The 15,989-nt window shown below is 39.9% G+C and overlaps 1 protein-coding gene across 2 annotated transcripts in view; it reads right to left on the bottom strand.

Moving 5' to 3' along the window:
- pdzrn3b (PDZ domain containing RING finger 3b) overlaps positions 1-15,989 on the bottom strand; it is a 111,991-nt gene that overhangs the window by 58,295 nt on the left and 37,707 nt on the right. The window contains exon 1 of one of the 2 annotated variants that reach the window (XM_065279788.2): positions 5,053-5,072. The exons of the other annotated variant lie outside the window; for it this stretch is intronic. The gene's annotated coding sequence lies outside the window, so the exon portion shown is untranslated. Of the gene's footprint in view, positions 1-5,052; positions 5,073-15,989 lie in introns of those variants that run through there. 2 annotated transcript variants of the gene reach the window in all.

The raw sequence follows: 15,989 nt of genomic DNA, 5'->3' as shown, positions 1-15,989 counted from the left end.
GAATAAGAAACAGTGAGGAAGAACGAATGAATGGAGGAATTAATGAAGAAATGGAGGAATGAATGCAGAAAGAAAGAAAGAAGGCAGAAAGAATAGAAGACCGATAGAATGAAAGACAATAAGAAAGGATAGGAGGCAGAATTTAAAAGAAAGAAAGAAAGAAAGAAAGAAAGGAAGGAAGGAGGAAATAAATAAAATGAAAAACAGAAAGAAAGAAAGAGTGAAGGATTGAAGTTAAAGAAAGAAAGAAAGAAAGAAAGAAAGAAAGAAAGGACAGAGAGAATGAGAGACCGGAAAGGAAGAAAAGAAGGAAGGAAGGGGGAAAGAAAAAGAAAGACCGGAAGTAAGAAAAAAGATGGAGGAATTAGTTAAGAAATGGAGAAATAAAAAAGAAAGAATGAAGGCAGAAAGAACAAAAGACAGATAGACAAAAAAGAAAGGACGGAAGGAGAGAAAAAGAAAAAGTGCAACAGAAAGAAATAATGAAGGAATTGAGGAAAGAAAAAACAATGAAATTTGGAGGAATGAAAAAAAGAAAGAAGACAGCCAAAGAGAATGAAAGACAGGAATGAAGAAAGGAAGGAAGGAAGGAGGAAAGAAAGAAAATGAAAAAATGAAGGATTGAAGGAAGCAAAGAAAGAAAGGACAGGGAGAACAAGGGATCAGAAGAAAGAACGGAAGGGGAACGAAAAAGAAAGACAGAAAGTAAGAATGAATGAAGGAATGAACAAAGAAATGGAAGAATAAAAAAGAAAGAAGGAATGAAGGCAGAAAGAAAGGAAGGAGGAAAGAAAAAATGAACAAAAAAAAGAAAGAAAAGACAGAGAGAATAAGAAACAATGAGGAAGAACGAATGAATGGAGGAATGAATGAAGAAATGGAGGAATGAATGCAGAAAGAAAGAAAGAAGGCAGAAAGAATAGAAGACCGATAGAATGAAAGACAATAAGAAAGGATAGGAGGCAGAATTTAAAAGAAAGAAAGAAAGAAAGAAAGAAAGAAAGAAAGAAAGAAAGAAAGAAAGAAAGAAAGAAAGAAAGAAAGAAAGAAAAAAAAGACTGAAAGACAGATAGTTAGTTAGGAAGGAAAGGAAGAAAATAAGGAAGGAAGAAAAGAAGGAAGCAAGAAATGAAAGTTAGAGGAATAGAAGAAATGATAGAAGAAGAGATAAAGTCCAGCATGACAGCAGATGGCTCTGAATGGATGGAGTTCATTATCTCTACTTGGCCTCTTATTCAATGACGTCTCACTACATACAAATGCAATCTCACATCTTCCGCCCTGCTGATTTTCCGCCTGCTTGCCTGGAGCTTTAAAACTCCTCTAAAGTTTGCAGGGTCGCTCGTTTGCCCTACGGTTTGTTATCCTCACCCTTGATTCTCCCCAGATGCTGAGCTCTTCTCTTAATAAACCCAATCCATCATAATTCCACACAGAGCTTTAGACATCCTGTGTTTGTCCTGACCCAGAGATCTAGAGCTTCTGCAGCGCTATAGGAAGAAAACACGCATGTGCATGTCACTGATGACCTCACCCATCAATCCCCGCTCTCTCTGCAAACAAGAACAGCTACCACCGGCTACCTTACTTCATCCATTACCCAGAATTCCCAATGCTATGGCTCAGCCTAACAATGCTCTGCTTGAGAGAACTTGCAGTGGAGTCTCTATTTACTTCGGCGTGAACAACAATAAATGTAGATGCATTCTGGACCTTACAAAACGTCAATGTACTCTAGAGTTTTGTGGCATTACTGGCATTATACCTTTTAAAATCCAAAACTCAAATATCAAGTCCCATGGCTGCTCATTGATGTGGCTGGTTTTATCAGCATAAGTATTCTCTTAAAGAGTCGCAGCTGATAAAAAAAAAGGATGAACTCAGAGTGGCAGTATTTAGTGCCATATGGGTCTTATTTGACTAAAGCATTAGCAGAGAACTCTTTGCTGTTTACCAAACCGCCGTTACCAAACTGTTACTTGTTAGTTAGCTAATTAGGACACGGCCGTTTAATGAGCAATAGACAAATAGCTAGAACTTCCCCTAAGCTTGCGATGACTTTGCCAAGTATGACACCAGCATCCTTGTGGAATAACATTTATATCAACCAATTAGATTTAAGGGGATTGAGGTTTGGACTCAACAACATTATCAATCTTCTACCATCATTTTGACATTATGGACATTTAATAGTTAGTGGTAGAACTGTTTGCATGGTAGGAATGTTGATCCAGAACCAACAAAAGATGTCGAGTCAGAAGCACATCACTTCTGGCAAAACAATTTAATACACTGTTTAATCCCGTCAGATATAGTAGCCTGTGTAGAAAAATCGTATTAAATTGTTGTTTAGAGTCAAAAATTAAATAAACAGAACATTCGATGGAGAAATTTAATTTCAGAGACGGAGTAAGTATTGTGGCATGTTTTAATTCATGCTTCTGGCGTAAATAAGATCAGGATCGCATATAAAATTCCCAATGAACACAATGATTTCTTTTTATGGAATATTGCAGTGTTTATTATAAACAATTTATCCGTGCAAGTCACTTTTTAAAAAAAATTAATGTGCACTCATAAACTTTAATCAAAATCTGAAAATGTAATTCTGCCCTCTTGTGACTAGAGCTGTGACGGTTGTCCTAACTTTGGTGGAGTGCGACCAGCGGTGGTGAAGTGCAGCCTGCGGTGGTGTGCACGTCACAAACTATAAAAAATATAAAGTACAATCTCGCCCGGCGAGATGTCTTCAAGTTTGTGTGAACATAAACAGCCAGCAGACTCATAGTTAGTGCGATATTTGCAAGGGAAGGCAACTGATATCAGTTATGACCCGCTGGCTTGGGGCGGAACAATAAGGCAAGATATCTTCTCTTGGTCACTCTCAAGGTTGCGAAAAATTATCAATCTGTGCTACCAGTACACCATCAGAATAAGTTTTCAGCGTAGCTTGAAACATAACAACCCCAAAAATGTTCCTCACTTTCACGGATGAAAGTGCTACAATAAACAGGCACATAGGCACCAATCCCGTGGGTGCTCCGGTTCTTCGCTCGAGCACCCAATGAAATGACCAAGCACATATGCTCAATTGCTATACGTTTACTTCAAATTTTGCATCTAAAACCACCCAAAAAACATGACCACGCCGCGTTCCACCTCTTCAAAGCGTTTGCCTCTGACCTAAGCATTGCTTGACGTTGTGACGAGCACCCACTGGCGGAAAAAGAAAACGCCGCCTACGAGCACATTTGTTAAGAAACACATATGTGATCCTCATTTACATATGCATAAATATTTTTTGAAATATATATATATATATATATATATATATATATATATATATATATATATATATATATATATATATATATATATATATATATATATATATATATATATATATATATATATATATTTTCTATCACCACACAGCCCTACTTGTGACGATCATTCTCTGATGACATCTAGACGGCTTGGGTGGGAGGATCCGTTAACCCCGCCCCCTCCAACTGTCAGTCTGATGCCAGGTTAACTTCTGAATGAAACGCCTACTTTTCTATATCCAATAAAAGCTCAGTGCTACCCCCATTATTTTCCTTGCGAGATACTCAAAAAACGTTACAACATGGAAGTCGATCGCGACTTCCAGTTCACAGGGATTTTAAAGTATTTAGAGTCAAATTTATACTACAGTTGACTTGAAATTGATTATGTAGAAACAAGCAACCGTGAAATAGTTAGGGCGCAGTCATACTATCCAGACCAAACAGTGCCCAGGTGTGTTTGACTCCCAAAGCCTGGTTCATTTGACAAGTCTGATTGCTCTGTAACGTAACCCGCGCGCGGTTTGGTTACTCACCCCCTGGCAGGCTTGCAGTGGTGGGCTCGATCGTGGTTCACATGGGCTCAGGCGTGAAATGCGCAGCGTGATTGGGAATTTTGCCAGAGCGCAGTTCAAAAGGAGAGACTTCAATTGCGCGATCTGTTTTCGTAAAAACCTTCAGTTGTGCGACAGATCAACTAAGCAATATGATAGGCATGTGAGAGGGCTGTGTGTCTTCGTGCACCAAACAACGACTAAAAACACAGACTTAACATTACATGCACTTACTTTTTGTTTTCTTCAAAACAATCGCATCCTAATGACGAAAGCGTGCCTGGGCTCGGATCAGTGTGAGTGCGTGCTTCTGGGGGAGTAGGGAGGGGGGACATCTGCACTGGGGCACGGTTTGGTTGGGTTAGCCCTAATGTGATTGCACCCTTAAACTCCCATAACCCTGTCGCTTCTAATGCTCAAGCCTGACTCCACACTCATTTCCCTCCTGTCTGTCTCCTGTCCATCTCCAGACACCAGAGGTTGTGTGTTTTTGTCCTCTCTCTCTCCTGAAGGCCTCTTATCTCTCCTGCTTTCCAGCCAAGCACGTCTACCCAGGTAGCGTCTGCTGGAGATAACGTTAACCAGACTGCATGCGCAGTTGCGTGCAAAGCCGAAGGTCTCTTGATCTAAGGTTAAGTGCTAAAAACAATGCTCCTCGTGACCCGGTGCTCGCCGGCCCTTTAGACCCGCACAAGCGTGAGGCGCACTTACGCTCTCAAAGGTCGTTCTTTTATCCCTTAAATCCTGACACGCTGGTTTCTCTAAGCTCGAGTATTCCCTTGATGGTCTACCTCCAGCGTATCGCCTTCACCCGCAATTACAAAAACCCTGGGAAGTCGCTATTTAACTGCTTATTATGCAAATGAGGCCATCATTGAAGGTTAAGGATGTATTATGGATGTGCCGATGGCTCTCCGGGAAGATTACAGGTGGTTAAATGTCTCCTTTATGCGAGAGCAGATGAACAGAGAGTGAAGATGGTATCATCTCACGTCCGCAATGGGCCTTTGTTTGCCTGACAGCGGGATTACAAGATAGTGAAGAGGTGGGGGGTAAGCTTACCTCCTGACATACTGAACGACACGACTGCCCGAGGGTTTGTCAAAACAACATTATCCAGGGTACATTACTGTACATGAATAAGGTGCAACAGAAACTACAATGCTACTTACATGGAAAATCGAGTGCTTTTTACAGGTGAGAAGATTCAGATTTTCTTACCTGGAGAGAGAAAACAGGAAAGAGGTTAACAAACAATTGATGCCACAGTAACGCATTACAGCACTGTAAACACATTTGAACACTTGAAACGGGAGAAGTGGTTGCCAAATTTGCCTTAGGGCCTGCTACTGTATGTGGTTTGCTGCACAGTAAGTCAGTTGCTAGGTTGCTGAGCATACGTTTCTGATATAATGCCCCCTATATACAGTAGGGCACAAATCCCTCCCTTAAAATCTATAAATAAATACCTAAATCGCTAAATTAACTGAACAAGGTTTCCTTAGCAAAAAGACAACGTACACGCCAAAACATACTCTTTGCGGTTAGACGTTGGTACAAATCTCTACCCAAAGTATAAGCAATAATAACCACTAACAATAGCACTCAATGAAACTTGACTGTTAAGAGTTAGTGTGCTGAGGTATGGAGGGTCTGGTTTTATGCTGGTGTTAAATGCATGCTTGTTGGCAGTGCAGCGGGGGTCTGGAAGCGTATGAAGGGTACAGTGTTCGCCTTATTTGGGGATGACTGGCTGTGTTTAATGAAGGACGCTGGCCTTTACAGAGCTGACAGATTTAACTAAAAAAGTGTGCGCACACATACAGGTTTCCACTTTTTTTATTTGGCAATAGTTAATCTTGTATCGTTTTTTTTTTAAGCCACTTGCACTCACAGTACAATGTAAATATACAATTTATACTGTATGCTGTGTAGTAGAGAGAAGGAAGGAAAATAAATAATTAAATTGAGATCAAACCTTATATATATACACACAATTAAATAATACAATAACACTTACACTCTTCCTGATATATACACAATCTAAATCCTTGGATATATAATATATAGTTTCGGAAAAAAGGGGTACTTCTGTAAACAAACACTTTACAATAACGCACAATTCCCAGATCCACAATACACACACACACTAAAGGCAAGTGTCTACACGTGTAATGGAGCGTGTCTGTGAACATCGCATTAGCAGTTAACTTTAGGAGGCGGATAAAAGACAAATAACACTGTGGGTTTGGGTTAATACTGTGACTGTTGACAGGTATTCAGGTTTTTAACATGCAATCATGCGTTACTGAAAATGCTGTTTCAATTTATAAACAGTGAGAATGCGAAAGAAAGGCTATGAAGTACAATTTAGAATATTTTTTTAGTGTTTTTTTTACAACTAGTAGTGCTTATCGCAAAAATAAGCATTACTTCCAGATTTCTTAAACTATCACCTATTAAAGGGATAGTTGTAGACTACTATAATTTACTCATCCTCAAGTTGTTACAAACCTGTCTAAATTACTTTGTTATGCAAAACATATGAAGATATTTTGAAAATGTTTGTAACCAAGCAGATCTGGGGCACCATTGACTTCCATGGTAACAAAATAGAATGCAATGGAAGTCAATGGTGCCCCAGATCTGTACAGTTACAAATATTTTACAAAATATCTTCATTTGTGTTCAGCAGAACAAAGAAATGTATACAGGTTAGAAACAACATGAGTAATGATGACAGAATTTTCGGTTAACTATCCCTTTAACTCTTTCCCCACCATTTACATGTTGTCTAATCAATTAAGAGAAAACATTTGCATAAAAACGTGTTCCTGATAAATGTTTATGTTAATCTGCAATACCGTGATTATCCACTAGATGGCTTACCCAATTTCTGAAAAAAATCTGTTGCCAAAATGTTATTTACTAATTTTGATAATCGTTCTGAATCTGATCTGTATCAAAATTCCTTCACAAAAAATGCAATTATTGTAGCTTTCACAAATCGTATTTTTAAAGAAAATTGTTTATAAGCAGAGAAAAAAATATTGATAGGATGAATTGTTTTCCGTTTTGTTTGTTTGTTTGTTTGAAAGCAGAGGGTCTGTTCTTTCATTTGAAATATATGTATGTTTATATTTTTTAGAAGAAATTTTTCCTGGAAGGTATTTTGTGAAACTTGCTGGTGGGCAACTTATAAAAAAATGGCTGGCGGCAAATGAGTTAAGCCACTGACTACTTAAAAGAGAGGTCATGTCGGACCACTCAAACACCAGAGCCATATGTTGGCTCTTCCGAGCAAATCAAACTTTTTTAGGAAAATCAATATCTAAATAAATATCTGTAAAATATCAAATGGATAGCAAACATAAACCAGAAAATACTGAAAAAATATTGTCCTGTAAATAAGGCATGAAATCCAAATAAAGGAACGGATCACTTGTAAAAAAAGCCACTGTCTGACTGTGTAGTTATCAGACCCACCCCTCTCTATACACACACATATGCCAGTGACTGATGTTGTAACAACAGGGTTCTGTTTTAATCCTCGCCGTCTTCTTCAAAAGACAGATTAGGGGTCTCGTAATGAAGAGGTAGAGACAGAGATAGAGACAGACAAAGACAGATAAAAGGCGAGAATGTTGAGCGTTCTTTTGGCTTCACTATGCCATAATGGCTGAATTCTTTATAGCCCAAAACACTAACCAGACAATAAAGATATCCACTCCATTAAAGGATAATAATGCAATACAATGCAAGTCATACAATAATACTCACTTGAATATGTAGGAGTATTGCATATGTATTAGGCAAGATACATTTATACTGTACAATCATACATACATTGAACCTTTTAGATGAGATTAGGCAAGTTCAGAAGGCTGAATGTAGGGGTGCGCGGGGCAAAATACGTGCCAAAAGACGATCTCCTGCAAATTATTGGAAATGTATAATGTTTTTATTGATGAACGAGTGTTTTGGTGGCATGCAAGTACATTTTTTCATCATTTGTTTTTTTTTCGGTTTCTAAGTTGGGAGTGTAAGATACCAAATCCAATGCTGTGTCATATTAATCAGTGTCTTGTTGACTAAAACATAGCATCGTTTTGAAATATGTCTGCCGCTCTTAGCAACTTTTTTGGTGGGCTTGAAAATATTTTGACCCAGCGGGGTTAATTGTAACCCTGTGTTACAACTAACCCCTCAGCACTTACGTTATGAAAACCGCTAACGTTAGTGTAATTCTTGACGTTGTTTTAAATAGGCTTAACACGAATGATTGCTGGCTGCCAACAAAATAAATGTGCCTGATAAAAAATCGTGTCAAATTTATTTTTGTTCATATCTTTAATATTAATTGAATAAGGTCAAGTCAAAGATTGAAATCATAATGAAATGAATGGCTAAAATCATACTTGTTTATGCTCTTTGTCTCAGAATATGATTTTGAAACTGTAGTATGGTTATTACAGACTGGGTCACATATAAAAAAATGTTTTGTCATAATTGTGCTGCTTTTTCTCACATATTTAGACATTTGTATCCATTTATAATTGAACTATTGTTAGAAAAGGGCTGGATGAATGAAAACAGTGTGGATACCTGTCTATTATAGACAGATATATAAACAATATCCACTTCAAGTATAAAGACAAAATGGTATTGAAATTTTGCCTGCAAACTTAATTTTTAGCAAGTGTTACAACTAACCCCCTGCCTGTTACAGTTAACCCCCACCTATGGGGTAAGTTGTAACGTTTGCACTTATGTCACGTTTGGTGTAATTGTCCAAGAATGGTAAGTGCTAGAAACAAACTTTAAATGTTCATTTGTAGCAGAGATGTGTGTGTTGCTTGTATAAAAATATAATTAATCAAACTCAAATATTTTTTAATGATTAAGCCAAAACCAAACAACGTTAGGTTGTGCCCCGCTCTCCCCTACTATTTTTATTTTTTGAAGAAAAAATGTAAGATGCAAGAAATTTGTAGTGAAGCCTATTAAGTACCCAATTAGCAACAAGCAAACTGGCTATTAAAAAAGGAAATACACTGAAGTGATTTCATGGGTTCTTTAAAGATTACGATCAAATTTTTCACTTCACTTACGCCGTCTCTGCCCAGGTCTGTGAACATAAAAAACCCCTTTCCCTTTTTCTCCCAAATCTAAGCGTATTACGTAACCCAACAGATCCTTTACCTTGATATACAGAACACTATAGAAACGTATGGAGTCATGCATAGCGAGCCGAGAGCAAAATGGAGACGTGCACCGCTGGCGCGCCATGTCTGTCCACAGGTTTAAATTTAGCCTGGATCAGTTTATCTCAGCCTTGCATTGCCATCGTCCAGTGAAAGGAGTATTATCATCTCGCTACTTGACAAATTACACTTTAAACATGGGCCCGCAAAAGGGAACGACTCCCATTATTGTGCCCAGACCGTGGGCCTTCTAGCATAAAATTTGTTATCATTTTTTTATTCAGTCAGTCAAAGCGAACATTGCAAACTGTTTAAAGACATCTTTGATTGGGTTTAAACATTGTGTATATGAGTCAATGAGTTTTTCGAAACTCAAGTTCATGACTTTGTGTTCGAAGAAAAATTTCTCGTAAACAAACGAGACTCCACGCTGTCTTTATGAGATTTGTGTTTTACATCAAAGTACACTCCTTGAAGTGTTTGTTTACCAGCCATTTCTCATTTCCTCCAGCACCGGCCTGTTGTCCACAAGCCGCTATCGCTTCTATAATTGTGCGTTATTATATAGATGCGATAAGGCTGAGTAAAGTAGCTCGGCCGCCTCTTGCGTAAACATTTGGATGTGATTTTTGCTTTTTATCAAAGCTTTGCTGTTCGCTCTTTCTTTTCGTTCCATCTTACTCTCTCTCTTTCTCATACAGCGTGCGTGTGTGTTTTGAAGCACAGAGGGGGCTCGGCTTAGCCTGGTCTTAACAGACTCGGTGGAGTCATTGCAGCTGTTTCGGCCCGGCCACAAAGGGGAGCATTTAATTGGTACTGAATGCAGGGACAGAGGCTTTCAATTTGGCCAGGGTTGTAGTGTCACACACACTCCTTTTGCTGTGTGTGCGCGTTTTGTTATGCTTGTCCTGAATTCTCGTATAACTCATTGCAACCCCCCATGAAGCTTTACCTAAGAACCCCACCAGCACATACAACTAGTTATAGCGCAGTCATGTGCAAAACAATGGGTTAATGATTGTGCTGCATACGTTAGAGATTGAGGCATTTAAAGTCAAACTGAAATGACTTACTTCTTCGTATTGTCGTATTATACAGGTCATGTGACTGTACTTTGGTTATGGGAATGGGCTCTGCCAATAAAGTGTTGAGCAGATGATGTGATACAATGTTACACCTCCCTCGACAACTCCCGATCCCTCCCTCCGATCTTACGACACACCCCTCTGTCAAAACCCAACTCTTTGAAAACAATGAAAATTTAGTCATTTTTACGATTTGGTGACTTGGGACTCGCTAAACATCATATGGAGTTCATTTGAAGCACTGTTGTAGGTAAGGAAAGAAGAAAAGGAAGCCCAAAGAGTCTTGAAAGTCCAAAACATGACTTCAAAGATCTGATTTCATGGGTGTTTGGTATGTCAGTCGTGTATTATGTCGGCATTCCACTAGACCAGGGTCTCCAACCTTTTTGTGAGCAAGGGCTACCCAAATGGCTACCAAAATCTGAAGGGCTACTGAAAACTTTTTTGTTTTACTCGTTGATTTTATTTTATTTTACTTTATGTTTTATCATTGCTTACAATGTTAACATACATAAAATAAGCCAAGCTAAAATAAATTAAAAAATAATAAATAAATAAATAAATGTAAAATAAATAAATGTAAAATAAATAAATGTAAAATAAATAAATGTAAAATAAATAAATTTAAAATAAATAAATAAATAAGTAAATAATAAAAATAAATACATAAATGTAAAATAAATAAATAAAATTATATATATATATATATATATATATAGACCACTGCACCGATTTGCACTGAAAAAGTCAAAAGCCATTATGTTATTCGCTTCCTCATCAAATAGAGTCGCTATTATACATGACAACTGAATTTTTACGTGCATTCCCTGGAAATCAAACCTGGGACCTTGGCATTGTTAGTGCATTTTTACCAGTTGAGCTTCAGGTACACAAGATTGTTGAGTCAGCATAATCAGTGTTTACTAAATAGAAACATTCGCACTAAAGCTGTGTATGAATGTTGCGTCCAGCAAGCCCTGAACAATAAAACAACAGAAATAAAATGTTGCATTCTACAGTAATTCAGTCTATAACTATCGTTTCATGTTCACGTGGTCCTGTTCTTATTACGGCAAGCCTTGGGGGATCCAACAAAAACGTCAGAGGCAGTTGTTTTAATTCTTCACCCCTCCTCAACAGCGCGACAAACCTCCAACAGAAGAGCGTATTTCTGCTTAAACAGTCAGTACGTGCCATCTCCTGCCAAAGTGGAGTTGTTTCGAGTGAGCTAGCGAGATGTGTACCATAGCTGCGTACGAATGTAATGACTAAATATAGCCCAGAAGTTTCACTCTCTACGTTCCCTCAAATGTGGGACTGTTTAACTTTCCTCTTGAGCTCAGGCTGTTTTACTGTCCCCTCCCCTTCAGAAAGAACCACATCTACCCCTCACAAAAACTTACACTTATATGACTAGACTGTGCATTAGTCTTTAGTGTAAATAAGACACCCTCGGTGTCTGAACCATTGACAGGCAACTGGAGACAGAGACTCTTTTTATGGTCCTTCAAACACAAAGGTGGTCATTTTCCTAAGCCGGGGGCTAAAAAGGGGCTGTTGGTATGCAAACGGCAGTTAAAAAATGTAAAGACAGATGCCATATTTAGTACCATTTACTTAAGATGACAACGCTCACATACAGTCATATATAATCATGCAAAAAATATATATACTTTACTATACTGCGTAGTGCGTATGTATATAAATAAATATAAACACACACAAACACACAGTGTAGCATAGTCACACAGTATATAAATCAACACTTTATTTTGTAAACAAGGTCAACAAAAACACCACATTGCCTACAAACAACGTCTTTGGTTACGGAGAATCTTTGCTAGCAAACTGTGTTTAGATAACGGTAAATCTTTGTTAACACACTGTGTTTTCCTTTGGGTCCTGTATATAAATAATGGCCATCAAGATAACCGCCAACGGAGACCGAGGAAAGATCTCACATGGCCCAACAGCCGATGTTCAAAAACGAGAGCGTGAAACCGCAAAGCCTCTAGCTAACGTTCGTGCAGTTTTATTTTCAAATTGCATCTGGAGATGTTTAAATGTTATTAAAATGTGTGCAGGACGAGGACAGATCAGGTTACGTCCAAAAAACGTACTGGCGAGAGAGTACTGGAGATGCCATTTTCTCGAACGAATGAGAAAAACCGAGGTGTGCGAGGAGACGGTGATGAAAAAGAGAAAAATATAGTACGGTTCAGACAGGAGTTGTACACGAGCGTCTGTGAGTGGCCCGTGCCAAGAAAAACAAGGCCAGAGCGAGGTTTGGAATCTGATTTCAGCTGAGAGGAATAGCAGGAAACACTGCTTTCTCTTGGGGGAGGGGGTACAGATCCACAGTCATGGAGTGCTCCCAAAATCTCCTCTCCTCAAAACACCTCTTCTTCTACCGAAAAGCCTTTTGGTTGCAATATCTTTTCCTTTGATTCCCATTCTACCCAGGAAGATACCTCTGTATCTTATTCAAGTCTGAAAATAAAAAAACCCTTTGCTTGGAAGGTATTGCATTTCACACTTGCACTTGTATCACCCCTGCCATTGGGCGAAGAGCAACGAAAAACAGGTCCCACATGTCAAAAGAAGGTCACGCTGGCTTAGGCGTTGCTAAGGCTGCTATCTCCATCTGGATCGAATAGCCGGCACGGGTGACGACAGTACCGAAGGTTAGACATTATCAAGGCGCTCCGATGGCCATAAGAGAGGTACATTCTCATACTCTAAAAGCATAGGCCAGCAGGGGTGATCTAGCAAAAGAAGCAATCTCAAAAGGATGTCCGCTTAGTGGTCTAAATGTGGAAGTAATGATGCCAGATGTGGCCAATCAAAGCCGTAAAGAGGCCAAACAGCTCCGGTGCAACATCCAGCTGCAAATACAGCTGTGCCGATCCATCTCCCATTTCTTTTTCTCCATTTCCATCCACACTCCTTCCTCCAGCTCTTCCGTTCAGACCTCGTCTGGTCCGCCTCGCCAATCAGTTCACAAAATATCCCATTCTGACAGTAGATTTGGGCATTACAATGACTTACGCAGACTGTGCACCAGTGGATTTGGTGGGGAGGGACAGCGCTGATCACTTTCACAGAACACAGGGGAAATCCAGCTATAAAACTTAGTGACAGTAGGCCGGTTTCTGATTAGCACACCACTCTAAAGTTCGACGTCCACCTGGAGCCCGAGCGTGACATTGGTGAGGTGAAGAAAACATCTGTCCAACAGAAGATCCGATGCCTCCAGAAAGACTTCCTGTTGACATGTGTAGGCATCTAGCAGACCTGTCAGAACAGCATGCGACTGTATTTACTCAAGGAACTGTGGATAATCTCCAAAGACCAAAAAAGCATGTGGACCCAACTGCTGGGCAGCTAGTTAAAGGTGTTACACAGTTTAACAGTGCTACAACAGGAAGAAAGATCATTTGAATCACTCCATAACCTAATACCACCTGACGATTTTTACAGCACCAAAGACTACGGCTTTCTCTCCTCCACCGTAATGTCCTTTAGAGAAAACAGACTCCACTACATTTCTCGAATTTTTCCCGTGAGAGCTAATGCGCTCGCACAGCGGCTGCACAAGAACCTCTCTGTTCCGGGACTCAGTGAGGAGCTAAGGTCTGCTAGGCTCCAGGCTAGCATGAATGTGGACCTTTAAAAAAAACTATTCACAGACTCGGCCATAATTAAATCCCCATGTCATGAGCGGCAGCCCATCGCTGGTGAAGAACACATGTTGTAAACAAACACAGGGACCCGAATCACAAAGCCTTTATGAGCAAGGGTTGGCCAACTTATAAAATGATGCCCACAGTGACAGATGCAACACATGTTCAAGTTTAGTCTTTCTTTCCTGCGCATTATACCGTGAGCATTTTCCAAAACAAATGTAGAAAAGCATATCACGAGTCTCTGTTGTGAACGGTGTGGCGAATTTGTTATACATGTCAGAAGCGCAGGCCCGCAGCAGACATGCCAGTAACCGTGGTCTGCTAATAATAAAATACGTTAATTAGCAGTCAGCAGGCTTCTCAGATTTTCTCGAGCATCGGCCATGCCAAAAGACTGAACCGTATCATTGGTGGTTATCAGCGTAAATCTACAAAGGCATGCATGTAGATAAAATTACATGGCGTGCCAGTGTGTCCTCTTCAAAGATATTAGCTTTCTAGCGTCGATGACTGCCGCTTCTCAGAGAACTGAAGGTAAGCCTGCTGGTTGACAAGACTTAGAGCTGATAAATTACACATCTCAGAGCCTTGATACAATAATGTGGATGAAATGGCATGCGTGCCAATTGTAGCATCAAAGCACTTCAGAGCAAAGGATTATGGGTAGAAAGGACACAAATATTTTGTTTCTGTATAGCTCCGTGGCACAGCATTGCATTAGCAGGACAAAAGGTTGGGGGTTTGAACCCAGGGAACAAAAAATAAGTATACCTTACAATGCAATGTAAGTATTATAAAATGTACAAAATATGCAAAACTTTCCAAATGTACTATTTGTTTTGAAATAACATTAATTTTCTGTCTTCTGTTTCCTATAGTCTCAGAAAAAGACACAAGAAGGAACAACAATTGTCACTGGGGTGTGGTTGCTTTTCAAAAAGGTGCAAGTTGGTACCTCTCAAAGGCTTTACGTCGGTACCCCTCAAAAGGTGCAAGTTGGTACCTCTCAAAAAAAGTGCACGTCGGTACTCCTCAAAGGGTTTACGTTGGTACCTCTCAAAGGGTTTACGTTGGTACCTCTCAAAGGGTGCACGCTGGTAACACTTAAAAGGTTTACGTTGGTACCTCTCAAAAAAGTGCACGTTGGTACCTCTCAAAAAAGTGCACGTTGGTACCTCTCAAAAAAGTGCACGTTGGTACCTCTCAAAAAAGTGCACGTTGGTACCCCTCAAAGGGTGCACGTTGGTACCCCTCAAAGGGTGCACGTTGGTACCCCTCAAAGGGTGCACGTTGGTACCCCTCAAAGGGTGCACGTTGGTACCCCTCAAAGGGTGCACGTTGGTACCCCGCAAAGGGTGCACGTTGGTACCCCTCAAAGGGTGCACGTTGGTACCCCTCAAAGGGTGCACGTTGGTACCCCTCAAAGGGTGCACGTTGGTACCCCTCAAAGGGTGCACGTTGTTACCCCTCAAAGGGTGCACGTTGTTACTCCTCAAAGGGTGCACGTTGTTACCCCTCAAAGGGTGCACGTTGTTACCCTCAAAGGGTGCACTTTGGTACCTCTCAAAAAAGTGCACGTTGGTACCTCTCAAATAAAAGTGCACGTTGGTACCTCTCAAAAAGATGTGCACATTGGTACCACTCAAAAAAAAGGTGCACGTTGGTACATCTCAAATAAAAGTGCACGTTGGTACCTCTCAAAAAGATGTGCACATTGGTAACACTCAAAAAAAAGGTGCACATTGGTAACTCTAAAAAGGTGCACATTGGTACCTTATGACAGTGTACTGTATGGACCCTATAGGTAGATGGGGGAAATTCAACAGCGACAAGAGAGAATGCAAAGAAAGACACAACACAAGGTCTGACACCTTGTTACTCCAACTACTCAAACAACTCCAGAACATGTCATGATAGACAAAGTTGGACGACTCAACCATAAGCATTAGCCAAATATCCATGAATACAGAAACACAGCAGCAATACCACAGCAAGGAATGCAAATGTAAGCTAATGATTCCAAAGATAATACATAATGCACCCTTTGACCCCGGCTGGAATAAGCTTGCATGCGTTGTATATAAAAGACGATGCTGGGCAGAGTGGTCGAATAGTTTCCGAGTCCGAGACGACT

The sequence above is a fragment of the Paramisgurnus dabryanus genome, chromosome 7, assembly GCF_030506205.2.
Source record: "Paramisgurnus dabryanus chromosome 7, PD_genome_1.1, whole genome shotgun sequence".
Taxonomy (NCBI): Eukaryota; Metazoa; Chordata; class Actinopteri; order Cypriniformes; family Cobitidae; genus Paramisgurnus; species Paramisgurnus dabryanus.
The sequence above is the reverse complement of the archived record's forward strand: the minus strand, read 5'-3'. Positions and strand labels throughout refer to the sequence as shown.